Below are 26,763 nucleotides of genomic sequence, written 5' to 3'. Positions count from 1 at the left end.
GTGAAGCATTTTGTGACATTTTGCTACATTAAAGGTGCTATATAAATGAACGTTGATTTTGTTGTTATTACTGCTGTTTATGTCACTTCATTATATGATAAATATGATGCTGAAGAGCAAGACAGTGCAGTCCGTGCTACCTCTGGCAACACTGGTGACCACTCACCCACCCCACCATTTACACTCTACTTTGGACTTAGCAGCCCAGACACACCATCCAAGAGGCTACAGATAGTGTAGGTGAGGAATTAATATATGTTAAATGACATAGTACAGGGAAACCAGAGGATGTAGATGTGGAAGCGGAGCCTGATGTAGCTGAGCAAAGGTGTCCGACATCAGCCCCTGGCTACAAAGCTCGTGGATGATGATCTCAGGGGTCCTGCTATGAAGGATGCTAGCAGAGGTTTAGACACATACAGAGGTCCTGTGTGGCCTCTCTCAATATCTGTGGCTGAGGCTTGGGATAGCAGTGGAGTCCATTGCTGAGCTGAACACCAACAACTGAGGGGCCAACCTAGAGAAAGTGTAGCCCTCAGGAGCATCTTTTAAACCATCCCCCATTTCTTGAGTGAGCCAAGCAAGTCAGTCAACTCAGTTTGGAGGTGCTGAATGAAGGACTGCTGGTCTTAAAGGGCTATCTGGAGAGGTCAATGTCAACCAGATTGCAAAGTATACATGGCAGTATATGAGAGAAACTGGAGGATATTTGCTTGACTATCAGGGATTTAAGAATCTGAAACCGTGAGGTTCGTTCGCCTGCTGATTGTTGGTAACCAGAATCCTGTTCCCAGTACCAGTGGAGAAGCTGGTGTGCATGCCTTGAGAGGCTGCTTCTTACCACAGCAACAGCACAGAGAAGCACTACATCAGCTCCCCTCAGAAGCCTTCACCTTTACAGGACAAGTTGCCAAGAAGCCATGACAAAGAGTCTGCCTTAGGGTCTAGGAGAGAAGGGCCACCTCCATCCCAAGAAGCTCACAATATTTTGAAGTAGCTGTCTATCTATCAGATCCCAGGCTTTCAGGTGACATGAAGAAGTGATGGAAAAGAGCAGAGAAAATGTGTGGTCACAAGGGTTATGCATGGTGACAAACCAAGTAATGTTTTTGTGAATAGTTGCAATACAGCATTGGAATATTTGATGTAAGGATTGCTTGGTGTTGGTTTTCTTGTAGGACAATGGGACAGAGGTAATATTCTGATGTTGGGGCTCAGGATTAGGATGTGATGGCCAACTGTGAGGAGCAGAGACTTTATTACACTATAGAGAGTTTGGAGAGAGGAGGCAGCTTGTTGATGGGCTGCAACTTTCAAATGATGCTGCTCTATTCATCTGTGAAAGTATATTAAATTGAGTCTGTCTTACAGCTGTCTAGCAGACGTTGCCACTGTACCTACTTCCTGTTCTTCATGGGCTGAGTCTTGCAGCATCAGTAGGTCATTATCAGGCTCTCTGGCACCCTCTGAGACATCTACCGTCAGTCCTTTTCGGATTGCAAAGTTATGAAGCACACAATGTGCTATCGCAATTTGTGTGATGCTTTTGGGCACATATTGCAAGGTATCCTTGGACCTATCCAGACATCAGACTGGAGCATCCCAATTACTTTCTCAATTCCTATCCTTTTCCTTGTGTGCGTCATCGTCGTGCTCCTCTGCAGCACTGGTGGTACTATGAAGAGGCGTCATGAGCCATTGGGTAGTGGATATACCTCATCACCCAGCAGCCATTCTCGTTCTTGTCCCTGCTGGGACACTGGACTGACAAAGTACAGAAGCATCTTGGCAGCTCCCAGAATATTGTGAATTCATATACAAAAAACGAAGTCCATCATTACAAATGAGCTGCAGAATTAGGGAATGGAAGCCTATGCGGTTCATATAAATACGTGAGTTTACATTTGGAGCACGCATTATCATGTGGGTGCAACCAATAGCCAACAGAACTCAAAGAAATCAGGCAATTCTGAACATTTTTATGGCCCTCTTAGTCTAAGGCGTAATATTTTTAATGTTCATTCTGGGGATGTGGGCATCTCTGGCAAGACTGGCATTTATTGCCAATCCGTGGTTGCTCTCGAGAAGCTGGTGGTGGGCCTTCTTGAACCGATGCAGTCCATTTGGTGAAGGTACTCCAACAATGCTGTTAGGTAGAGTGTTTCAGGATTTTGACCTGGCGATGATGAAGGATCAACGATATATGGCCAAGTCAACATGGTGTGTGACTTCGAGGGGGAATTGCGAGGTGGTGGTGTTCCCATGCACCTGCTGCGCTTGTCCTAGGTGGTGGAGGTCACGGATTAAGGAGCTGCTGCCGAAGAAGCCTTGGCAATTTGCTGCAGTGCATCCTGTAGATAGTGCACACTGCAGCCTCGGTGCACCAGTGGTGGATGTTTAGACTAGTGGATGAGGTGCTGATCAAACAAACTGCTTTGTCCTGGATGGTGTTGAGCTTCTTAAGTGTTGTTGTAGGATCTTATTCAGGCAAGTGGAGAGTATTCCATCACACTCCTGACTTGTGCCTTGTAGGTGGTGGATAGGTTTTGTGTAACTTGGAGGTGAACCACCCGCTGCAGAATACCTAGCCTCTGACCTGTTTTAATAACTGCGGCATTTATATGGCTGCTCCAGTTGAGTTTCTGATCAATGGTGACCCCCAGGATGTGGATTGTAGCGGAGCTGATGATGGTAATGCCGTTGAATGTCAAGGAGAGGTAGCTGGACTCTATCTTGTTGGAGATGGCCATTGCTTGGCACTTGTATAGCACGAATGGTACTTGCTACTTATCAGCCCAAGACTGGATATTGTCCAGATCTTGCTGCATGTGGGCATGGACTGTTTCATTTTCTGAGGAATTGCGAATGGAACTGAACACTGTATACTCAGCAGTGAACTACCCCACTTCTGACATTATGAAGAAGCAAAGGTCATTGATGAAGCAGCTAAAGATAGTTGGGCCGAGGACACTGCTCTGAGGAACTCCTGTAGCAATGTCTTGGGGCTGAGATGATTGGCTTCCAACAACTGCAACCATCTCTAGACTGGCATTTATGATTACATAGGATATACAGCACAGAAACAGGCCATTCGGCCCAACCAGTCCATGCCGGCGTTTATGCTCCACACGAGCCTCCTCCCGTCTTTCCTCATCTAAATCTATCAGCATAACCTTCTATTTCTTTTCCCCTCATATGCTTGTCTAGCCTCCCCTTAAATGCATCCATACTATTTGCTTCAACAAATTCCTGTGGTAGTGAGTTCCACATTCTCACCACTCTTTGGGTAAAGAAATTTCTTCTGAATCCTTGATTGGATTTCTTGGTGACTATCTTATATTGATGGCCTTTAGTTATGCTCTTTCCCACAAGTGGAAACATTCTCTCTCTATCCACTCTATCAACATTTTTCATAATTTTAAAGATCTCTATTAGGTCACCACTCAGCCTTTTTCAAGAGAAAGAGACCCAGCCTGTTCATCCTTTCCTGGTATGTATAGCCTCGCATTTCTGGTATCATCCTTGTAAATCTTCTCTGCACCCTCTCAGTGCATCTATATCCTTTTTATAATATGGCGACCAGAACTGTACGCAGTACTCTCTATCCCTCTAGAAATAAACCCGAGTGCTTGGTTTGCTTTTTTTTAAATAGCCTTGCTAACCTGTGTCGCAACTTTTAGTGATTTGTGTAATTGTGCTCCTAGATCCCTTTGTTTGTCTACCTCACCTAGACTCGCTCCCTCCAAGTGATAAGTGACCTCCCTATTCTTCCTACCAAAATGTAATACCTCACATTTATCTGTGTTGAACTTCACTTGCCAATTATATGCCCATTCTGCAAATGTATTAATGTCCTCCTGTAACTTGTTGCAGTCCTCCTCAATGTTGACTATCCCCCCCTTTTGGTGTCATCTGCAAATTTAGAAATTGTGTTTTTGATTCCTAAGTCTAAATCGTTAATGTAAATTGTGAACAGCAGTGGTCCCAGCACGGATCCTTGTGGAACACCACAGTGGTCCAATCTGCCACTGTGAATAGCTACCCTTTACTCCTACTCTCTGCTTTCTGTCCTGAAGCCAGCCAGCAATCCATTCTGCTACTTGTCCCCTAACTCCTCATTCTCTGACCCTGTTCATCAGTCTATTATGGGGTACCTTGTTGAAGGCCTTTTGAAAATCCATTTAAATTACATCTACTGCATTACCATTGTCTACTCTCTCTGTTACCTCTTCAAAAAATTCAATAAGGTTGGTCAAGCAAGACTTTCCCTTTTGAAATCCATGTTGACTATTCATTATTATATTTTTGGTTTCCAAGGGGAGAAATTCGGTATCGCCCCGTTTGGGGCGCAATTATCAGCCGGGCGCAAAGTTTAGCGCATGGCGCTAATTATCGCCTCCGACTGCAAACTTGGCTTCTATCGCCCCCTGGAGGTGATTGGAGCACTAGATCAGGCGCTACATACCTCTCTTAAAGCGCTAACGCCGAGGAGCAAGGCACTAACTCAGAGCGCTGGCGAAGTTCATGTGATGTCAGCAATGGAACACAGACACACTGGCGCCAGCCAGTTCTTAAAGGGGAGGGTCGATCTTACTCTCCATCCACACCCTGCTCATTGCAGCCTTGAATCTCAGCCTGGAGAGACCTGTACATCAAATCTGCTGGAAAGAACAATGGAGAGGCCCAGGGAAAGAGCTCAGAGTGCAGCCCCCACAATCTCTTCTAAATCGATGCAAGGAAGGTCAAATCAAAATGAACCTGCAAAGTGCTGCTCAGTACCCAAAACTCCTTCACACAGCGTTGAATTTCTCCAGAAGTCTCTCTCAGAATGTGTGGTGCAAAAATGTCGCCAATAAAAAAAGGCAGGAAGCGGTCACTTTTAAATAGTGCTGCCCCAATCCCCTCCCGACTGCAAAACGTTCCCTTCAACCTGTTGTTGCTAGTGACAGGCGGTAAGGCAGTGAGCGCCACTCAATATCCGGTCTGGGGCGCTACCAGGGTGTTGCACCCTCAACTGACATCACGATCTGCAGGAGACCGTGGCGGTAGTATTTAGCGCCGCCGCAAAATGTCTGGTCAATTTCATGAGTGGCGCAAACATTGCAACCAAAGCAATCGAATTTTTCCCCCTAGATGTTCTTTTTTCTCCTTTAGTAGGGATTCCATTATTTTTCCTACCACCGATGTTAAGCTGGCTGGTCTATAATTCCCTGGACATGTTCTATCCCCCTTCTTAAATATTGGTATTACGTTAGCTATCCGCCAGTCCTCTGGCACTATATCTTTTTCTAATGAATTATTAAATATGCGTAGTAATGCCTCTGCTACCTCTTCCCTAGATCCTTTTAAAATGTGTGGATGCAATCCATTCCAGACCAGGGGTTTTATCCTCTTTGGCCTAGAAATTCAGTATAGCCACGTTTGGGGCGCAATAGCCGGGCGGCCGCTAAAGTTTGCGCCCGGCGCAACTTCGCGCCACCTTCGCCGATATTCAGTGGCATCGCCCCAAGAGGTTGCTGCTGCGCTAAAACAGGCGATACACGACTATCATTAGGCGCTAAGCCGGCGGCCCGGGGAGATACCCCCGAGGGCGGGCGCAGCGCAGGTGCGGCGAGTTGCTGATTGACGGCAGACACTCTGGCGCCGGTCAGCTCTTAAAGGCCAATATCCATTAATAATCACTATCCAAAAAAGAGCCACCAAATTTTGGAAACACCTAGAAATGAGCAACCCCCAATGCTATCATTACGAAGCCCTGAAATGCCAAGAGAGGACCATAAAGAAGAATACCCTCAGTCAACTAGTCCTGGGACTCAGTGAAGTAACTACTAACACTACTAACAATAACCAGCCCCAGGACAGTGACAGCGTAACACAAAGAATTCGACCCAACACAATCGTCGCTAAGCAAAAGGAAAAATATCTGTCATATTGGGCAGAAACAACAAAAACCCAAAGCAAACTCAATTGCTACTTGGCCCTAAACAGACAATACAACATGGCTGATTACCTGACCATGGTAAAGGATAGCAAACTGAGAAAAACCTTGACAATGTACAGACTTAGTGAACATAGCCTGGCGATCGAAAAAGGTAGACACAGACAGACCCGGCTACCAAGAGAGGACAGGATATGCTCTCACTGCAGTCAGGGAGTGGTGGAGACAGAGATGCACTTCCTCACAGCTTGTAGAAAATATCAGGACATAAGGGAGAATTTCTACCCAAAATTCACAAAAATATGCCCGGAATTCAGAAATTTGAATGACGACCAAAAACTCCCATACCTACTAGGGGAAGAGAGAAATTGCATAACACTGGCGGCACACTATGTTACAGCTTGCCATAAACAGAGGGACAACCACTAAATATAAGAAAAGAGTATATATAAATTATATGAAAGTATATTTATACACTCAGGGATATATCTGTTTATACACTGTATGGATAGATCTGTATTTTTGTGAACAAACATGAATGTTTTCCAATGCTTTGGCAACATAAGATGTAACTTGTCATGCCAATAAAGCGATTTGAATTGAATTGAATTGAAAAATTGAATTAAAGGGGGAGGGTGGATTTGTTTGCCTGCCACGCCCTGCACACTGCAGCCCTGAAGCAAGGCCTGACCACTGCTGCTTCATCTGCAACGCCCAGGACTATGGAGAAGGCCAGGGAGAGAGCGCAGCGCTTCAGCGACGGTGACCTGAGGGTGCTGGTTGGCGCAGTGGAGCGCAGGCACCATGTTCTGTTCCCTGAAGGTGGCAGGAGGCCGCTGCCCAGCGCCTATCGGAAAGCCTGGAGGGAGGTGTCAAACAGGGTGACCTCCAACAGCGTGGTTGCCAGGACTCCTGTGCAATGCCGGAAAAAGTTCAACGACCTCACTCGGGTTGTCAGGGTGAGTACCCTTTCCAGTGTCCTCCTCATCCCTGCATGTGCACCTCAGTTTATGGGCAAAGGGACCTGAAAGCCCTAATGCCCAGCCCTCATCCAGCAGCTATGGGACTGTCATGAAAATCACTTGCACATTCAGCACTTTACACACTGTACAAGCTATTCGACCATGGGAGGCAGTACAGCCAAGATCAGGGCTTCACACTGTCAGGGCTAGTCCACCATGGGAGGCAGTGCAGCCAAGATCAGGGCTTCACACTGTCAGGGCTAGTCCACCATGGGAGGCAGTACAGCCAAGATCAGGGCTTCACACTGTCAGGGCTAGTCCACCATGGGAGGCAGTGCAGCCAAGATCAGGGCTTCACACTGTCAGGGCTAGTCCACCATGGGAGGCAGTACAGCCAAGATCAGGGCTTCACACTGTCAGGGCTAGTCCACCATGGGAGGCAGTGCAGCCAAGATCAGGGCTTCACACTGTCAGGGCTAGTCCACCATGGGAGGCAGTGCAGACAAGATCAGGGCTTCACACTGTACTTAGAGGCCGTCCTTTCTCTTGCAGGCCAAGGTGGCGCACAACCGGAGGCAGCAGCGTGAGACCGGGGGAGGCCGTCCTGACCTCAAAGAGCTCTCCGACCTGGACCAGCGTGTGGAGCGCATTATGGCAGGCCGGCTGATTGGCCCCGTCGCCAGTGGAGATGCCGACCCTGTTCTGGGCCCCAATGGTAAGGGCATCACCTTTTTGACCTCTCTCTTTCCACTTGCGCCTCAGAACAGCATCCTTTGCCACTGTCCGACCAATGCAGTGCATAGCAGCACTCATGCCTCCCTCGCTGCCGCCCTGTCCTCACTCTAAAGCAACTCTTGTGCCTCCCTGCTTTCAGATGGTGAATCGCCAGGTGAGGAGGCGGGCCCTCAAGCTGCCACTGTCAGTGATTCTGAATTCGAGGAGGAGGAAGAGGAAGCCGGCCCATCAGTGCCACCCTCAGCCGAGGCAGCCCATGGCGATGATGGGGACACGTCTTCCCTGGAGGGGAGCTGGGGGGAAGGGTCGGAGGAGAGTGAAGCTCCGGGGCCCAGCGGCCTGCAGCAACGCGGGAGGGGTGGGGAAGCTCGGCGGACTTCTCCCCGGAGGGTGAGTGCGGCCTCCAGTCCTGCGACGGTGAGCGCAGAGGAGGTGCGGCTCCTAGAGGAAATGGCCGCCCAGGCTGAGCGCAGGCACACTGAGCTCATGGCTGCAGTGGCAAGGATGCCTGACTCCATAGAGTCACTGTCAAGGAGTGTGCAGGAATTCGGGGCAGCACAGGCGGCTTCTAGCCAAGTGTTCAGTCGTGCCGTCCATTCACTGGCTGGTGTCATGCGGACACAGACCAGGGCCACACGGGCACTAACTGCTGCCACCCTCGCTGGATCGGCCAGGCATCGCCAGGGCACTCGCCGCGCCGCAGCAGCCCAGCAGTCTGTGCTTCAGCAGATTGCTGCGCATGCTGCAGTGCTGGCCCGTGCGAGTGCCACTGTCTCAGGCGACCAGGGAGTACCTGTGATCTGTCAGGTTGGCAGCATTCCTGCAGCCGACACTGCCACTCCTCCATTGCAGCTGCCACCAGCCGCTGGACAGAGTGCTGCCGCACAAGCAGAGTTGCAGCAGTCAGCAGCCGGCCCCTCCAGGGCCAGAGCTGGTCCAGGCCGACACCCAAGGGCATCTGCCGTCTCGCCATGTGACCCTCAGCAGCCTTCCCCCAGCCTTGCTGCAGCCACTGGGGTCCCGTTGAGGAGGAGCTGCAGGGCGGGCAGGGGCCAGTCACGGATGCGAAAGGCATCACCCTCGCAGGCCAAAAAGTAGAAGGTGTGCCCAAATGTTTGGTTTCACATGCAAAGGCCGAGACTGGTCGATGTGTGTTTTTTGAAAGGCCGAGACTGGTCGATGTGTGTTTTTTGAAAGGCCGAGACTGGTCGATTTGTGTTTTTTGGGGGGGCTTCTCTCCATTAGTTTGTAATGTGGGAAGGGCAGAGGTTTCCAAATAATAAATGTTCTTAAATCGCACTGTCCATGCTTTATTTTGGAAGTCCTGGTTGCCCTGCTCGGCTGAGGGCTTGTGTAGCGGCTACATTCATCTGGTGACATTGGCACAAGCCATTCCCTGAGAGGGTGCCTAGAACCGACGTTCAATAAGCCGCCGACGGGCGGCCCTTGCACTTTCTGCCTCCCTCCTGTGCTGGTCCTCCTCCTCCTCCTCAGGTGGTCCTCCAATCTCTGGTGGCAGTGGCTGAGTCCTGCGGATAGCCAGGTTGTGCAGCATGCAGCACACGACCACGAAATGGGAGACTCGCTCAGGCAAATATTGTAGGGCTCCTCCGGAACGATCCAGACAGCGGAACCGTTGCTTCAGGACGCCGATTGTTTGCTCAGTGATGTTCCTGGTTGCTTGATGGCTGTCATTGTATCCCTCTTCAGCAGGGGTGCTGGGTGCACGGAGCGGGGTCATCAGCCAGGTGCACAAAGGATAGCCTTTGTCCCCGAGAAGCCATCCTCGTGGGTGAGGCTGGGCCTCGAACATGTCTGCCACAGAAGTCTGGCGCAGGATGAAGGCATCGTGGCTGCTGCCTGGAAAGCGGGCATTGACAGCTAGGATGAGCTGCCTGAGGTCACACACCAACTGCACGTTGAGCGAATGGTAGCCCTTCTGGTTGCGGTAATCCTCGGCATTCTCCAGAGGTGCCCGCAAAGCCACATGCGTGCAGTCAATGGCACCCTGCACCATATGGAAGCCTGCTAATGCTGCAAAGCCCATTGCACGCTGTTGCTGCTTGACAAGGGCCATGGAGAAGGAGATGAACTGACGTCTCCTTCTGAAAAGGGCATTGGTCACCTGGCGGATGCAGCAATGCACGGCAAACTGGGAGATGTTGGAAATGTCCCCAGTAGCGGATTGGAAGGAGCCGGTGGCATAGAAGTTGAGAGACACCGTCACCTTCACTGCCACCGACAGAGACGTCCTGCTCCTCAGATGTGGCTGCAGATCTCCGCGAAGCAGGTGGCAGATCTCAGTGACCACCGCCCTTCGGAAAATCGCAGCCTCCGAACACACTGCTCATCAGACATGTTCAGATATGAGAACTGCTGGCGGTATACCCTGGGTGGGTAAGGCCTCCTTTGCGGACGCCTGTTGCCCCCTCTCCGTCTGGCCATGACTGCCACTCTCTCTCACAGCGTCTGTGAGCCCTTTGAATGCAATGGAGAAGGCCAACGTTTGCACCCATTGCAGCCCCCATTATATGTTTGCAATCAATGATATGGCTCTGAAGTTAGAGACCAGTGGAAAGCTGTGGCCTGAAGCCACAAGTACCTGTGCGAGTGTTGAGCCAAACCAGGAAGCTCTCTACCTTTGTCTCTCTGCAAAGATCCGTCTCTCACAAAGAAGGAGTGTTGCAAAATGGCTGCCTTTTCTACTGCAGGAGGAGTGCCCTTTAATTTGCGCCCCCCGCGCCCCGCAGTGACTGAGAACCGTTCCCCTCTACCAGTCGCTAGGGGCGCCAGGCGCACAATAGGCCCGCGCCACTGAATTTCCGGTTTGGGGCGAACAAAGGGCGTTGCACGATGAAATGACGTCAGGATCTGCGCGCGCAAAGGCTTTGCGCCGCCGCTAAATCTTTACTGAAGTTGGGGAGAGGCGCAGATCGCGCTGCGCCCGGCCGCTAGCCGCCTAGCGCCCAACATCTCCTCCTCCTAAGGCGCTAGCGGCTGGCGCAAACAACTGAATTTCTAGGCCTTTGAGTTTGATTAATTTATTTAATATATCCCCTTTTTTTTTATTTTAAATGCGCTTATCTCATTACTAATCTCATCATCCAATGTCATGTCCACCTGTTCTATCTCCCTGGTAAATACAGAAACAAAATAATTATTTAATATTTCTGACATCTCTTTATCGTTACCTGTGGTATTATCCTGACTGTCCCTTAATGGCCCCATTCCCATCCCAACCTTCCTTTTTTTATTGATGTGCCTATAAAATATTTTACTATTTTGTTTTATGTTCCTTGATAATTTAATTTCATAGTTCCTCTTTGCCTCCCTAATGGTTTTTTTGACTTCTCTCCTAATCTTTTCGTATTCTTTCTTATGCACTCCCCTGCTGTCTGTGTACTTAATGTATGCCTCTTTCCTTACCCTCAATTGTTCCCTTATGGCTTTATTCATCCATGGAGTTTCATTATTGTTGAGTTTGTTCTTTCCTTTTAGCGGAATATATTTTTCCTGCACTCTGTTGAACACCATTTTAAATGTTTCCCATTGCTGTTCTACATCGTTGTTTGCCAATATTGTTACCCATTTTTTTTCCCCCAAATTTTATTCTCAGCCCCTCAAAATCAGCTTTTCTCCAATCTATTAACCTGGTTTTCGTCATACTTATGTCCTTCTCAATTATCATCAATGCGTATTATATTATCGTCACTATTGCCTATATGTTTCCCTAACTTTACTTCTCGTATCTGCTCTGGTTCATTCCCCATTACTAGATCCAATATTGAATCCTCCCTTGTTGGGCTTTTTACATATTGGTTTAGAAAGGAGTCCTGTACACATCGTAGGAACGCCATTCCCTTATCCCCTTTACCTCCCTCTTCTGTCCAATTAATATCAGGGTAGTTGAAATCCCCCATGATTATTATTCTATATTTTTTACTCATTTCCCTAATTTGTCTGCATATATCTTCCTCCACCTCCCTTTCACTATTAGGTGGTCTGTAGACTACGCCTATTAGCGTGGTTGATCCTTTACTATCTTTTATCTCTATCCATATGGATTCTATTTTGTCTTGCTAATATCTGCGTCACTTTTTTCTACTGCTATTATTTTATCCCTAATAAGTACAGCTACTCCACCTCCCCTTTTTCCCTCCCTATCTTCTAAATATGTTATACCCTGCAATGTTTAATTCCTAGTCCTGATTTTTCTGTAGCCATGTCTCAGTAATCCCTACTGTGTCTGGTTCCTCGCAACGTATGATTGCCTCCAGCTCCCCTGTTTTATGACGGACATTGTGCATTGCTGTTCAGACAGTTTAACTTATTTTTAATAGGATTTCCTCTCACTTTATGTTTAACCATCTTTTTAGAGTTCTGTTCAATAATTCTATTTATTCCCTTGTTGGAAATGTCCTCCCTTACTTTATTCTTTCCTGTGCTCTCTTTTCCTGTTTTGTTTATTTAGGCTGGATACGTTTCTTGTAGATCCCTCCCCCCATTAAAGCCTTTGCCACTTCCCTATTTACCCTTTCCACTAGGGCACGGGTCCCATTCCGGTTCAGGTCCTTCCTCTCTCAGAACTGGTGCCAGTGTCCCATGAAAAGGAACCCCTCTTTCTCACACCAGTCCTTTAGCCACGTTTTAATTCCCCTGATCTGTCTGCTTCTATACCAATTTGCACGTGGCTCATGCAATAATCCAGAGATTATTACCCTTGAGGTCCTGCTTTTTAATTTAGAGCCTAACTCCTGATAGTCTTTCAGCAGGACCTCCTCCCTGTTCCTACCTATGTCATTTGTTCCAACATGGACCACGACAACTGGATTTCTACCCTCCCTTTCCAAGTTCCTCTCCAGCCATCATGAGATATCCCTTACCCTGGCACCAGGTAGGCAACACACCCTTTGGGATTCTCGTTCTTGGCTGCAGAGGACACTATCTATCCCCCTAATTATAGAGTCCCCTATCACTACCACATTTCTATTCTGTTCTTCCCGCCCCCCCCCCCCCCCCGCCACTTGGACAGCCTTCTGAGCCACGGTGCCTTGGTCTGCATTGTGGCTGTCCTCCCTGCAGTCTTTCTCCTTGTCCTCGCAGATAGCGAGTACATCGTACCTGTTGGACAGGACCAGTGTCTGCAGGACCTCCTTCTCAACCTCTCCTAAATGATGCTGGGGTACTTAGGAGGAGGCCGAGAAGGATGATAAACTCGGCACTTCTAGTTGAAGAGGGTTGCAAACTCTTCAGCCTCGTCTTTTGTACTCATGTATTAGGCTCTGCCATCATTGAGGATGGGGATGTTCAGGAAGCCTCCTCCTTTCAATAGTTGCTTAATTGCCCACCACCATTCATGGCTGGGCGTAGCAGGGTTACAGAGCTTTGTCCTGATTTCACTTAGTTCTGTCTATCAATCCAGACTAGCCTTGCAGCTGTTGGCTTCAAAATTCACTCATTGAAACTGGCTATGGACAGCCAAAAAATTTCTGTAAAAATAAATCTCTGACCACTGATGTGCCAATCAATGAAGACACCAGCTAACCAGTAACCCTGTTCACCTTTCATCAGTCTTAACAACAGTTGTGAATCAAAGCCACCACCCCAGGTTGGAGCCTATCCTTTGGACCTGTGTGCAGGTGGCTTGCAACCACCCCACAGCTATCCTGAAACAAATGCAGCAGACACCTGCATCTCTCAAATACATTATAGCAAATTGCCATTCATTAATATTGAATGTTTGACAATGGCAAAGATGTTTGTGTTTGCAAATAACAGCCTCAGGTTGATTACCCAATTACCACTTCAGACAACTATTGTATGGATCACAAAACACTCAGATCCTGTGAAGTCCTTTCCCAGATAACTTGTCTGTTTTCAGCTGCAGGCTTCGTGCTGACAAGTTGTTTTGTGTAACCTTGGGTATTCACCCCTTACATGATATTTCTCTCAGTACAAAATATAAGTTAAAAAATTCAGCACAGACAAATAGATTTTTTTTTGTTACATGCACCTTCCTGGAATGTAATGCAGCTCCAGAATTGGAAAGCACTGATTTCTAGTTGTGCCGCCAGCTTCCGATGCACACAAGATCAGTGTTTCCTCAGTTGCCAAGATCTTGTCCCAACAATTTCGCTCTTGGCACTGAGAGACACATCACGGATTGCAAAGCTGGTCATTGAGTGAGCCTTTCTTTGTGGGAAATTCTATTCCAAATGACCTGGTAAGAGACTCCTCCTTAAGAGGTTTGTTTTTCTCAATACTGTATTTCTTTGCACAAATAACAATGTTTACTGACTGCAAACCCAGCTGTTGACTTCAATGTTGAAAAGTAAAATACAATGCAGTGTACCAGACCAACACAGGATTGAAGGCAATCCACAAAAATGTTCCTTACTGTCAGAATAAGTCATCATGTCAATAGGACCAAAATCTGATATCAAGCTGTTGGGAAGTACTAAAAATTATAATCCTCGAATACACCACTTGGTTTCCTCAGCACAGAATACGCCGGTATCAAAAATTCAGAAATCACAGGAAACATACTTTGTTGTGTCCATTAAGGAGAAAAGGTGAGGGGACAGTGAAAGATAATAAGAAACATCAGAAACAATGGCCTGGATTTTGCGGGGCCGATGACGGTGTACCATTGGCGAATGCCATCGTAAGCCCCACAAGTTCCAGGTTTCCGCATGTGCTATGATCTGTCAAGGTGCAGAATTGGGCTATTTGCCCAAGTACTGCCCAGCAAATACCCACGAAACCCTTACGCTGCTTTCACCAGCGTAAGGGTTAATAGAAATCTTAAATTAAAAATAAAGAAATAAAAAATCATGCACAAACATTTAAAATTAGTTTATGTAAATTTTGGCCCAGATTAAAATGTTTAAAATTATTTTTCAAAAAATTTAATTTTTATTGTAAATGCTTTATTGAAGGAACTTTTAATTAAATGTGAAAATGGGAATATTTATTTTTATTCCAATTGTATAATTATTTACTTATTTGGAGCTTCCTCATAGGCTTATGGGGAATAAAAACAGAAAATGCTGGAAATACTCAGCAGGTCAGGCAGCATCTGTGGAAAGAGAAACAGAGTTAACGGGCAGGATTTTAACTCGGGTGCGGGATGGTGTCGTGTTATCCGCATTTCGTGTTATCCACCCGACTCTAAATGGATGTGGGAGATTGATGCAATTTTAACTTAATTGTCCAATTGATTTCCAACATGTGGGAACCCTTGGCAAATGGGTTTTTCATGACTGAAAGTTGCCTCCGATGACATCATCATTACTGCTGCATTTAAGGTCTGCAGCAAGCCTTGCTTCTTCTGCAGACTTCCAAGCTTTCTCCATTTGGTGTGAGAGGGACCTGCAGGAAACATGACAAGCGGGAGGCCCAGATCAGCTCCTCGCTTCGACGAGGTGGTCCTGCAGGCATTGGTGGATGGGGCTAGGGCCAACAGGGAGGTGCTCTTCCCTTCCTCAGGGAGGAAGAGGCCTCCCAAGCAGACTAAGACAGTGTGGATGCAGGTGGCTGAGGAGGTTAACTCCTTGGGAGTCACACGACGAACCTGAATTCAGTGCCGGTAAAGATTTCATGACCTTCAGCACACTGGAAAAGTGAGTATGAGTTTCCCATCACCCTCAATCTGACCCCCATTGCCTTTCCTCACCAGCACTCAGCTTTAGCAATCTCTTCCTCCACATCCCACTTGACACTGACATCCATGCACCCTTACCCATTCCCTCTCTCTATGCTCACACTCACATAACTATTCGACTATGCAGCCCTCACACTCCCTGTCACTCTGATGCTATGAAAACATCTGACAACACACAGGGAGGGCCCTTGGTCTTGCCACCTCACTCCATCTCTGTCTCTTTCTAAGTATCTATGCTATGCAATCTCTACACTCACTCCTTAATTCACACTCAACCTCCACTTGTCTCCCTCATTGCAAGAAAAGAGAGCTCACAACAAAAGAGAGCGAGCGAGGACAGGAGGAGGGACAGCCTCAATAATCCACCTGACCCCCTGGGAGGAGGCGGTACTCGAAATAGTGGGACTGGAGGATAATGCGCATGTGGAGGATGGACAGACGGGTGCAACACAGCAAGCTGGTAACAGAAAAGTTTCCCATCTCTTTGACATTGCATGAGTCGCTAATAATGATTGTGAAGCTCTAACAGATGGACTTATGAGTATCTGCAAAAAGCAATGTGCATGTAGCCTTGGCATCACATCTCTGACTCTTTCCTTTACTCCCCCACAGGACCATCACAAGCATCCACCCCCCCCTAGCCAGGAAGAAGAGGCTGAGCAGCCAGACTCCTCAGAGGAAGCTGCAACCTCTGAGGGCGCAGCGTCACCAGAAATCTGCGCACCCAGCACCAGCGCAGACACTCACACCTCGGTGGGACCTTCGGGACATAGAGTAGTGTTGTCACCTGGTGTATCACAGCTCACAAGTGAGCATCAGCAGATTGTGGAGACAGGGACAGCAGTGGAGAGTACTAGTCGGAGGGCGCAGGACTCTCCCAGCTCGGCTCAGCAGCATGTCGACCCTCTGCCTCTGGGTCCATCCATGAGATCAGCGGTGATGGAACTCCAGGCACAGATGCAGGAGTCTCTGGCAGGTTTTGTCTCTAGGGTCGCTGCGACTGTGCAGTGAATGGAGGAGTCCATAGCAAACATGACCAGAGCCTTTGTGGAGTCATTGGCACATGAACGCATCACCATGGAAAGGCTGGCTACTGTGGAGGAGAGGATGGCTACAGCCATGGAGGAGCTTAGTCGCCAGGGTATGGAAAACATGGTCATTGTTCAGAATAGAATGACATCTCTTGAGGAGCGATGGGCATCTATTGAACAGAGAAACCAGACCTTCATGGAAGTCCTTCTGAGTAGGACTGCCATTGCAGATACGGGTCCCCATGGCCCCCCTGATGTGCAGCAAGGTGCTCTCCAGCCACTTGCAGGCGCTGAGGGGGACCTGACCCATGAGAGGGAGGTTGGTGGCAAACCTCAAGGAAGTGGGGGCTCCTCTCCAAGCGCTCACACTTCCATGCCACTGCAGAGCCCTCGGTCAGAGCCACACCGGAGTCCACACCCAAGTGAGATAGGCGTTTTAACCCCTGCACAGCCACAGGAGCAGCAGACTGCTGACGAGCCCTCACAGGCTCGCCACCCCAGAGGACGCCCGCCAAAGGTGTCTAGACAGAAACAGCAGCAAAGTGAGCAAGGGGCCTCCACATCTGCTGAAGCCACAGGGGAGGCACCATGTAGGAGCACGTGTAAGAGGAAAATTCTGCACAAATAGTCACAAGGGTAGTCACTTGGGTGCAATTTTGTGTTTACTGTAAAAATGCCATCACTTCGTTAATGTACATAAAATTTCTGATGGCAAATGTTGCAGTTGTATCGTCTGTCATTTCGCTATTGGGACTTCCACATTGAGGGCTTAGGCATACTTGCAACTGTTGGTATGGTGGTCAGAGTGATAGGAATCCTCTGGTTCTTGGCCATTGTCAATGCTCTGGTAAGAAGCTGCGAGGCAAAAGTGTTTGTTTAACTTGGCTAAGCAAATCTGGCCAGGATGAGTGCGTTCCTTGCATCCCGGGCAGCAATGTTCTCGCGTAATGCTGCCGCTGGTTGATGGGCCTCTGCAGGCTGTTCGTTTTCGCCCTCCTCCTCCTCCTCCTCATCTGAGGAGGATATATGAGAAGCCACTTGGTCCTCAGGAATCTGCAAGTCACGACGCTGTGCCATGTTGTGAAGTGCACAGCAAACCACGACGATTCTGGAGACCCTGGCTGCTGAGTACTGCAGGGTTCCACCTGATCTATCCAGGCATCTGAAGTGCATCTTCAACAAACCGATGGTTTGCTTGATTATGGCTCTGGTGGACATATGGCTGGAGTTGTAGCTCTCCTCAGTTTTGTTGGATGGTCTCCTCAACGGCGTCATTAGCCACGTCCTCAGGGGATAGCCCTTGTCTCCAAGTAACAATCCGTTAAGTTGGTCTGGCGGACTTAATAGCAGAGGCACACTAGACTGGTGCAGTATGAAGGAGTCATGGCAACTGCCAGGGTACTTGGCACAAACATGCAAAATTTCCTTCTTGTGGTCACACACCAGCTGACCGTTAAGGGAGTGGAAGCCCTTGCGGTTGACAGAAATACCTGGATTGCGATGGGGTGCCTTAAGGGCCACATGTGTGCAGTCAACGATGCCCTGCACCCTTGGAAAGCCTGCCAGATGAGCTAATCCAACCGCTCGCGCCGTGACACTTGCTCGATCCTTGGTGAAATGGATGTGACTGTGCGCGAGGACAAAGAGGGCATCGGTTACCTGCGTGATGCAAGTGTGTGCGGCCGCCTGGGAGATGCCACTGATGTCTGCTGCTGATCCCTGGAATGAGCCTGAGGCAAAAAAGTTGAGTGCGGTGGTGACTTTGACGGCCACTGGTAATGCTTGTCCACCTGGTCCTCTGGGCAGCAGGTCTTGCTGTAGCATTGCGCAGATGTCAGTCACTACCTCTCGCGAAAGTCGGAGCCGCCTTTGGCACTGCTGCTCAGACATGTTGAGATAGCTGACCTTGTGTCTGTAGACCCTGTTTGGGGGGTATCTCCTGCGCCGACGGGCTTCCAGGCGCTGGCCCCTTCTGGCCTGTGCTGCCTCAGGTGGGTGACCAGCAGCCTGGCGCTCCTGCTGCTGCTGTTGCTGGTGCTGCTGTTGTTCCTGGTTCTGCTGGTTCTGCTGCTGGTGCTCGAGCTCCTCTAATGCCCAGATGGGAAGGAAATAGATGGCTCCCATGCTTCTGGTATATGCCTCAGTTGAGGAAGCGCTGAGGGAAGGTGGCGAGAGGGGTTTCGCAGGAGGTCACACTGGAGATGGGTGTCAGGCTCCAAACTTCCACAGCTGTAGTTAAGCCTTCTAAAAGTTGCCCCAGACCTGTGACCACTAAGTCCTGCTACCTGCAAATGATGGCTGATCAAATCTCCTCTTGAATGATTGACCTGCAGTTGATTTTCAGCAATCCAATAGTGATCACGCCAGGTTTCACCGTCGTGTTTCCCACCAGGCATGTTTCACATGGGAAAAGGGTTAAAATCGCAAGGGCCTTTTAAAATAGGATTATAGAGGCCATTTAGTGCTTGTTAAGGGCCTTAACGACCAGTCCCGCCTGCGGGACGGAGTCAGGACCATCAGACACGTCTGAGTTAAAATTGCTCAGAGTCGGGAACCAGGCTGGGGGGTGGGGTGGGGTGGGGGGGGTCCCGCAGGCCAGTTTTTTGCGATTTTAACCCCCCACACGCCTCCAATCCCGCCTCCATGGCTCAATGAAAATCCTGCCCAACGTTTCAGGTTGACGACCTTTCGTCAGAAATGGAAAAAGTTAGAGTTGTAACAGATTTTAAGCAAGTACAGGGACAAGGAAAGTGGGGTAGGGGGAGGGGAGGAAAGAACAAAAGGAAATGTCTGATAGGGTGGAAGGCAGGAGTGATTAAATGACAAAAGGTATGATAGTACAAAGCAAAAGGAAATGGTAATGGAACAAGTAAAGAAACAAAAGATGGGTCTAGAAGAGGTGTAAATGGGCATGGAAGAATCATTAACAGCTGCCATGTGAAAAAATAAGGGCAGAGGTTATGATCTGAAATTGTTGAACTCAATGTTGAGTCCAGAAGGTTGTAAAGTGCCCAATCGAAAAATGAGGTGCTGTTCCTCAAGCTTACGTTGAGCTTCGTTGGAACAGTGTAAGAGGCCGAGGTCAGAGTGGGAGTGGAGCAGAGAATTAAAGTGACAGGTGACCAGAAGCTCGGGGTCACGCTTGCGGACTGAACGGAGGTGTTCCGCAAAGTGGTCACCTAATCTACATTTGGTCTCCCCAATGTAGAGGAGACCGCATCGTGAGCAGCAAATACAGTGTAGTAAATTGAAAGAAGTACAAGTACAAGTAAATCGCTGTTTCACCTGGAAGGAGTGTTTGGGGCCCTGGACAGTGGGAGCGGAGGAGGTAAAAGGGCAGGTGTTGCATCTCCTGCGCTTGCACGGGAAGGTGCTGTGGGAAGGGGAGGGGGTGATTGAGGAGTGGACCAGGGTGTCACGGAGGGAGCGCTCCCTTTGGAATGCTGAAAGGGCCCCAACCGTCTCCTTTTCATTATGGACGTCCAATCCCTCTACACCACCATCCCCCACCAGGACGGCCTGAGGGCGCTCCGCTTCTTCCTTGAACAGAGGCCCAACCAGTCCCCACCACCACCCTCTTCTGCCTGGCTGAACTTATTCTCACATTGAACAACTTCTCCTTTGACTCCACTCACTTCCTCCAAATTAAAGGTGTTGCTATGGGAACCCGCATGGATCCGAGCTATGCCTGCCTTTTCGTGGGATATGTGGAATATACTTTGTTTCAATCCTACTCGGGTCCCCTCCCTCACCTCTTTTTCCGGTACATTGATGACTGCATCTGCAGTATTTTGCTTTTGTATGCTTATGGGGATTCCATTCGCAAATGGAATCCCCATAAGTATATTAGGAATTCTCCTTTCTGATTGAAGCATCTGGCCCACATGATCTCAGGGACAATTCCGAACCGCTTGCATCCCTGGGATCTGTGGGCCTTTACACAGGCATATGCCAGCAGGCCCAGGACCCGAAGACTCCGAAGCCCAAGATCCTGAAGGTAGGTGCAGATTTTTTTTAATTGGGTCGCAGGCGTACTCCAGAAGTACGCCTCTGACCACAAATTCCGGCCTAACATGATAAAAAAAAATGGCTGTTATGATTAATGATTATTTCCTCCTCCATCATACATTTTGAGTTATTTTCTCAGGTTATGTGAATCTCCTCCAATGGCATACATCATGCACACACTCAAAGGTTGGCAGCTGACGAGTCCCAGAGCTGCACTTGAGCCAGCTGTTGGGAGCTATAGATTGGGTTGAACCTCTGTTATGGTGATTTATGCAATACTAGAGACAAAAGCCCGATTTTAACCCTGACTGCCCAGTGTAAGCAGTGTGGGTGGGGATTAAAATAGTGGCTGGGTGTAACCCACTCTGCCCCTGCAGCAGTTCCGCCCACCGCCATTTTAACTCCCGGGTTTTTGGGAGCGTGGAAGTCTCTCGCCGTAGGCATGCGATGGCCTCATAAATATTGAGATGTTGGGGTCCAATGATGGGTCCATAATTCCAATCCCAACTTAATTTGAATTATGTGATGCGTGAATCGCGCAGTCTCCAAGCCATCAGCAAAAACTGGCCGCAAGCAGTATCGGGCCAGAAGAGGCCCAGGTAAGTAGTGAATTTTTAAATTTTCTTGTGGCCCAGAAGGAGCAGGAGTACACCTCCTGATCCAACAGGGAAACCTTGGGCCACCTCTGTCCCGGGCTACCAACCCCCCTCCCTCCTCCAGCTGCGATTGGTCTGGACCTCCCTCCTGCCTGACTTACTTTGCTGGGAACCATTTACTTCGGTCCTAGGAAGCTGCCTGCAGCCTCCACATCATCCCCACTGGTTTTGGGTGGGAATTAACATTGGCAAGTGTAAATGAAGCCCAGAGTTAAAATTTTCCGGGTCTCAGACTCCGCCTGCTTCAGCCCCTGATTCCCACCCCAAGTTAAAATCACGGCTAAAGCTTCCACATCTGACACTGTCCGCCCAGATAATTCCATCACCTAGCATGCTGTGTTGTGCATGTAGACGATCAAACACAGATTTAACTCTCACTTAGTAAACTAAGATTATTAGAGCACCTCTTATGCTATGGGAAAGCAATGGCTCTGCAGTTATACTTGTACTCTATTGTACTGGCATCTAATACACAAATACAGGCAGTGCTGTGTGGAATGGGCCAGTAAAGAAGCAAATAACTTGCATTTATATGCAAGTTCAAGATGTCCCAAAGCGTTTTACAGCCAATGAAGTATTTTGAAGTAATAATACTCCACTCACTTCCTCCAAATTAAAGGTGTTGCTATAGGAACCCACATGGGCCCTAGCTATGCCTGCCTTTTTGTGGGATATGTGGAACATTCTTTGTTCCAGTCCTACTCAGGTCCCCTCCCTCACCTCTTTTTCCAGTACATTGATGACTGTATTGGTGCCATTTCCTGCTCTTGCCCTGAACTAGAAAATTTCATTTACTTTGCTTCTAATTTCCACCCTTCCCTCACCTACAACAAGTGGTCCAAAATCAAGTGCTCAGTCAAAGTCACAGAGATGGCCTATGTGTCGAGGAATGACTAACATAGCTGATCAAGTCTTTGCTGATGGACAGAGGTTTTTCAGTGACATGAGTTGGTTTTAAGAACAGTTTCTACACCACCAGAAGATAATTCAGCACCCAACTACACTGGAGTGTCAGCCTAGATTTTTGTGCTCAGGTCTCTGGAGTGAGACTTGAATCCACAACATTTTGACTCAGAAGCAAGGGTGCTACCAACTGAGCCATGGCTGACAATTAGTGTTAAATTCAGTCAAGTTTCAAATATCCTAGATTCAATTTAAATTCATGGAGATATCAGTTGATCAAAGAGAGTCAGCATGCACTGTGAAGGTTAGGTGATGTCTGACTAATCAAGTTGATTTTTTTTAAGGATGTCACGAGCATGGTGGATAGGGGAATGTCTATGAATGTTGTCTATATGGACTTCCAGAAGGCATTTGACATAAGAGAGGATTAGCAAAAATGTGAGGACCACGAGTTGGTAATTAGTTGGGCGGTAGAAGACAGAGAGTAGGGATAAAAGGAACATTCTCTGATTGGTGGGATGTGACATAGGAACATTAATAAGACATTCAGTCCCTCAACCCTGTTCTGCCATTCAATTAAATCATAGCTGATCTGTATCTTAACTCCATACACCTGCCTTGGTTCCATATCCCTTAATGCCCTTGGCTCGCAGAAATCTGCTGATCTCAAATTTAAAATGATTAATTGAGCTAGCATCTATTGCTTTTTGTAGGAGAGAGTTCCACACTTCGACCACCCTTTGCATGAAGAAATGTTTTCTAACTTCTTTCCTGAATGGTCTGGCTCTAATTTTAAAGCTATGTCCCCTTGTCCTAGATTCCCCATCAGCAGAAAAAGTTTCTCTCTTTCTACCCTATCAATTCCTTTCAAAATCCTAAAACCTCAATTAAATCACCCCTTAACCATCTATATTTCAGGGAATATAAGCCTAGTTTATATAATCTCTCCTCATAATCTAACCCTTGGAGCCCTGGTAACATTCTGGTGAATCTGCGCTGCACTCCTTCCAAGGCCAATATATCCTTTCTAAAGTGTGGTGCCCAGTACTCCAAATGTGGTCTAACCAGGGCTTTGTATAGCTGTAACAAAACTTCTTCCCCTTAATATTCTAGCCCTCTAATTATAAAGGCTAACATTCTATTAGCCTTTTTGATCATTTTTGTACCTGACTACTACATTTTAGTGACTTGTATACATGGATCCCTAAATCTTATTGGACCTCCACAGTGCATAGCATTTCACCATTTAAAAAATACTCGGATCTCCTTTATTCGTCCAAAATGGATGACCTCACACATACCTGCATTAAAATCCATCTGCCACAGTTTTGCCCACTCAATGTCTCTTTGTAATTTTATCCTCCTGTCTACATTACTTACAATGCCACCAATCGTTGTGTTATCGGCAAACTTGGATATATGACTCTATTGCGTGGCGCCCCCTGCCTTACCGCCTGCCGCTAGCAACAACAACAGGTTGAGGGGAGCGTTTTGCTGTCAGAAAGGGACAAGGCGAGCGCTATTTAAAGGTGACCGCTTCCTGCCTTTTTTTGTCAGTGACATTTTTGCACCACGCAGTCAGAGAGAGAGAGAGAGAGACTTCTGGAGAGATTCAACGCTGTGTGAAGGAGTTTTGAGTACTGAGCAGCACTTTGCAGGTTAATTTTGATTTGCCCTTCCTTGCTTCACCAGCGCTCTGAGGTAGCGCCTCGCTCCTCGGCCTTTGCGCCTTAAGACAGGTGTGAAGCGCCTGATTTAGCGCTCCAATCATCTCCAGGGGCGATAAAAGCCAAGTTTGCTGTCGGAGGCGATAATTAGCGCCAGGCGCTAAACTTTGCGCACGGCCGATAATGGCGCCCCAAACGGGGCGATACTGAATTTTTCCCCCATAGAGTTATACAGCACAGAAAGAGGCCCTTCGGCCCACCGTGTCCGCGCCGGCCATCAAGCCCTGTCTATTCTAATCCCATTTTCCAGCACTTGGTCCATAGCCTTGTATGCTATGGCATTTCAAGTGCTCATCTAAATGCTTCTTGAATGTTGTGAGGGTTCCTGCCTCTACCACCCTTTCAGGCAGTAAGTTCCAGATTCCAACCACCCTCTGGGTGAAAAAGTTTTTCCTCAAATCCCCTCTAAACCTCCTGCCCCTTACCTTGAAACTATGCCCCCTGGTTATTGACCCCTCTGCTAAGGGGAAAAGTTCCTTTCTATCTACCCTATCTATGCCCCTCATAATTTTGTACACCTCAATTTGTACATCCATAGACATTCCCTGCCTACTACTTTAGTTACTTCTGCAAAACATTCAATTAGGTTCGTTAGACATGACCTACCCTTTACAAATCCATGCTGGCTCTCTTTAATCAGTTCAAATTTCTCAACAAGAGGTGATCTCCAGGGATCTGTACTGAGGCCACAGTTTTTCACCACATATATTAATGACTTGAATGAAGAAATAGAGACTTGTATATCCAAGTTTGCAGATGATACTAAATTATGTGGATACGAGGAGGAAGTTACAAAGGGACATAGACAGACTAAGTGCGTGAGCAAAACTGTGGCAGATCGAGTTCAATGTGGAGAAGTGTGGAGTCATCCACTTTAGATCTGAGAAAGACAAATTGGAATATTTTCTTAATGGTGAGAGACCAGGATCTCTGACGGAGCGAAGGGATTTGTGTGCCCCTGTACATAAATCGCTAAAAACTTAGTGCACAGGTATAATTTGGACAGGTACGATTTGGACAGGTTGGGTGATTGGGCAGAAACATGGCAAATGCACTATAATGTGGATAAATGTGAGGTTATCCACTTTGGTGGCAAAAACAGGAAGGCAGATTATTATTTGAATGGCAATAGATTGGGAGAAGGGGAAGTGCAAAGAGACCTGGGTGTTCTTGTGCACCAGTCGCTGAAAGTAAGCATGCAGGTGCAGCAGGCTGTTAAGAAGGCAAATGGTATGTTGGCCTTCGTAGCAAGAGGGTTCGAGTACAGGAACAAGGATGTCTTGCTACAGTTGTACAGGGCCTTGGTGAGACCGCACCTTGAGTATTGTGTGCAGTTTTGGTCGCCTTATCTGAGGAAGGACGTTCTTACCATGGAAGGAGTGCAGCGAAGATTCACCAGGCTAATACCTGGGATGGCAGGAATGACGTACGAGGAGAGAATGGGTCGATTGGGCTTGTACTCACTGGAGTTTAGAAGATTGAGAGGGGATCTCATCGAAACTTATAAAATTCTGTCAGGCCTGGACAGACTAGATGCAGGAAGGATGTTCCCGATGGCCGGGGAGTCCAGAACTAGGGGTCATAGTCTAAGGATAAGGGGTAAGCCATTTAGGACAGAGATGAGGAGGAATTTCTTCACCCAGAGAGTGGTGAACCTGTGGAATTCTCTACCACAGAAAGCAGTGGAGGCCAATTCATTAAATATATTCAAGAAGGAGTTGGATATATTTCTTAAGGCTAAAGGGATATGGGGAGAAGGCAGGAACGGGGTACTGAATTTGGATGATCAGCCATGATCTCATTGAATGGCGGAGCAGGCTCGAGGGGCCGAATGGCCTACTCCTGCTGCTATCTTCTATGTTTCTATAAAAAGTAATCAAAAAGGCTAATGAAATGTTGGCCTTTATCTCAAGAGGATTGGAATACAAAAGTGAGGAAGTTCAGTTGTACAGAGTCTTGGTCAGAGCCTATCTGGAGTACTGCACTCAGTTTTGGGCACCAAACCACAGGAAAGATATATTTGTGTCGGAAAGGGTACAGTGCAGATTTAGAGAAACTATTTCTTCTGGTGAGGGAATCCAGAATAAGTGGGCATCACCTTAAAATTAGAACTTGGCTATTTAGGAGTGAAATCAGGAAGCAATTTTTCACAAAGTGTAGTGGAAGTCTAGAACTCGCTCCCCCAAAATTTCTGTGGATGCTGTGTCAATTGAAATTTTCAAGACTGAGATCACTAGATTTTTGTTAGGTAAGGGCATCGAGGGATATTAAACAAAGGCGGGTAAATAGAGTCGAGGTACTGATCAGCGATGATCTAACAGAATGGAGGAACAGGCTCGAGGGGCTGAACAACCTACTCTCATTTGGTTACATCAGCGACAAGTTACCACATTTTATTACAATTTATGCAGCTCAAAATTCATTAAAAACTAAATTTGGGCTTGAGTTTCCTGAGACCAGTTTCAATATACTCCTGCAATCTCATCCATTCAGTGCCAGATTTATATCTAAATGTTACAAATTTATTGAAAGCCAGGCAGGATTGCTATCCATGCTTCTAAGGCTGCCTGGGGCATTAATTGTAGACTGGAGTTCTTTTCTGTCTGAGTTCTTTTCAAATGTAAACACATCTGAAAGTCTCTCAGGAAGCAGCTCAGCATTCAAGGCTTCTTTTAATCCAAAACAAAACATTAATGTGCTTCAGACTAACCTGGTTATGATGCAGGGGAAAACTAACTGAAGCAAAGTGTTAGAAATTTAGGAATGCCAAAAGGTTTATATGGGGAGAAATTCAACTCGTGGCCGACTGTTTTACACCTGAAAAACAGGTGGCCAGCAGTTGAAAATCGGGAGAAGGTGGCACTTCAGGCACGCCTTTGACGCCCAAGGACCGCTTGATGCAATATTCAGGCAGGCCTGTAAATGGGCGATCAGCCAGCCTGACTGAAACATGCATAATACTGCTGAAATTTGCAAATTTGGGCCCCAGGCCAGCTGTCAGACACATATTGCAAAATATAAGTACAAATAGGCAGAGAATGTGTCATGCACGCTCCGCCCAGTTGTACCAGTTGTTGAGTGGCCTAAGGTCCTTAAAGGGACCACTGGAGGGCGCTCAAACAATGGCCCAGTGTTCTTAG

The 26,763-nt window shown here is 47.6% G+C and overlaps 1 long non-coding RNA gene across 2 annotated transcripts in view; it reads left to right on the top strand.

Moving 5' to 3' along the window:
* The window catches only part of LOC147115016 (uncharacterized), a 54,984-nt gene that overhangs the window by 25,664 nt on the left and 2,557 nt on the right, over positions 1-26,763 (top strand). The gene's annotated exons all lie outside the window — the stretch shown is intronic.

Source organism: Somniosus microcephalus, chromosome 7 (genome assembly GCF_052327205.1).
Source record: "Somniosus microcephalus isolate GS21.2 chromosome 7, FLI_Smic_1.0, whole genome shotgun sequence".
NCBI lineage: Eukaryota > Metazoa > Chordata > Chondrichthyes > Squaliformes > Somniosidae > Somniosus > Somniosus microcephalus.
The sequence above is the reverse complement of the archived record's forward strand: the minus strand, read 5'-3'. Positions and strand labels throughout refer to the sequence as shown.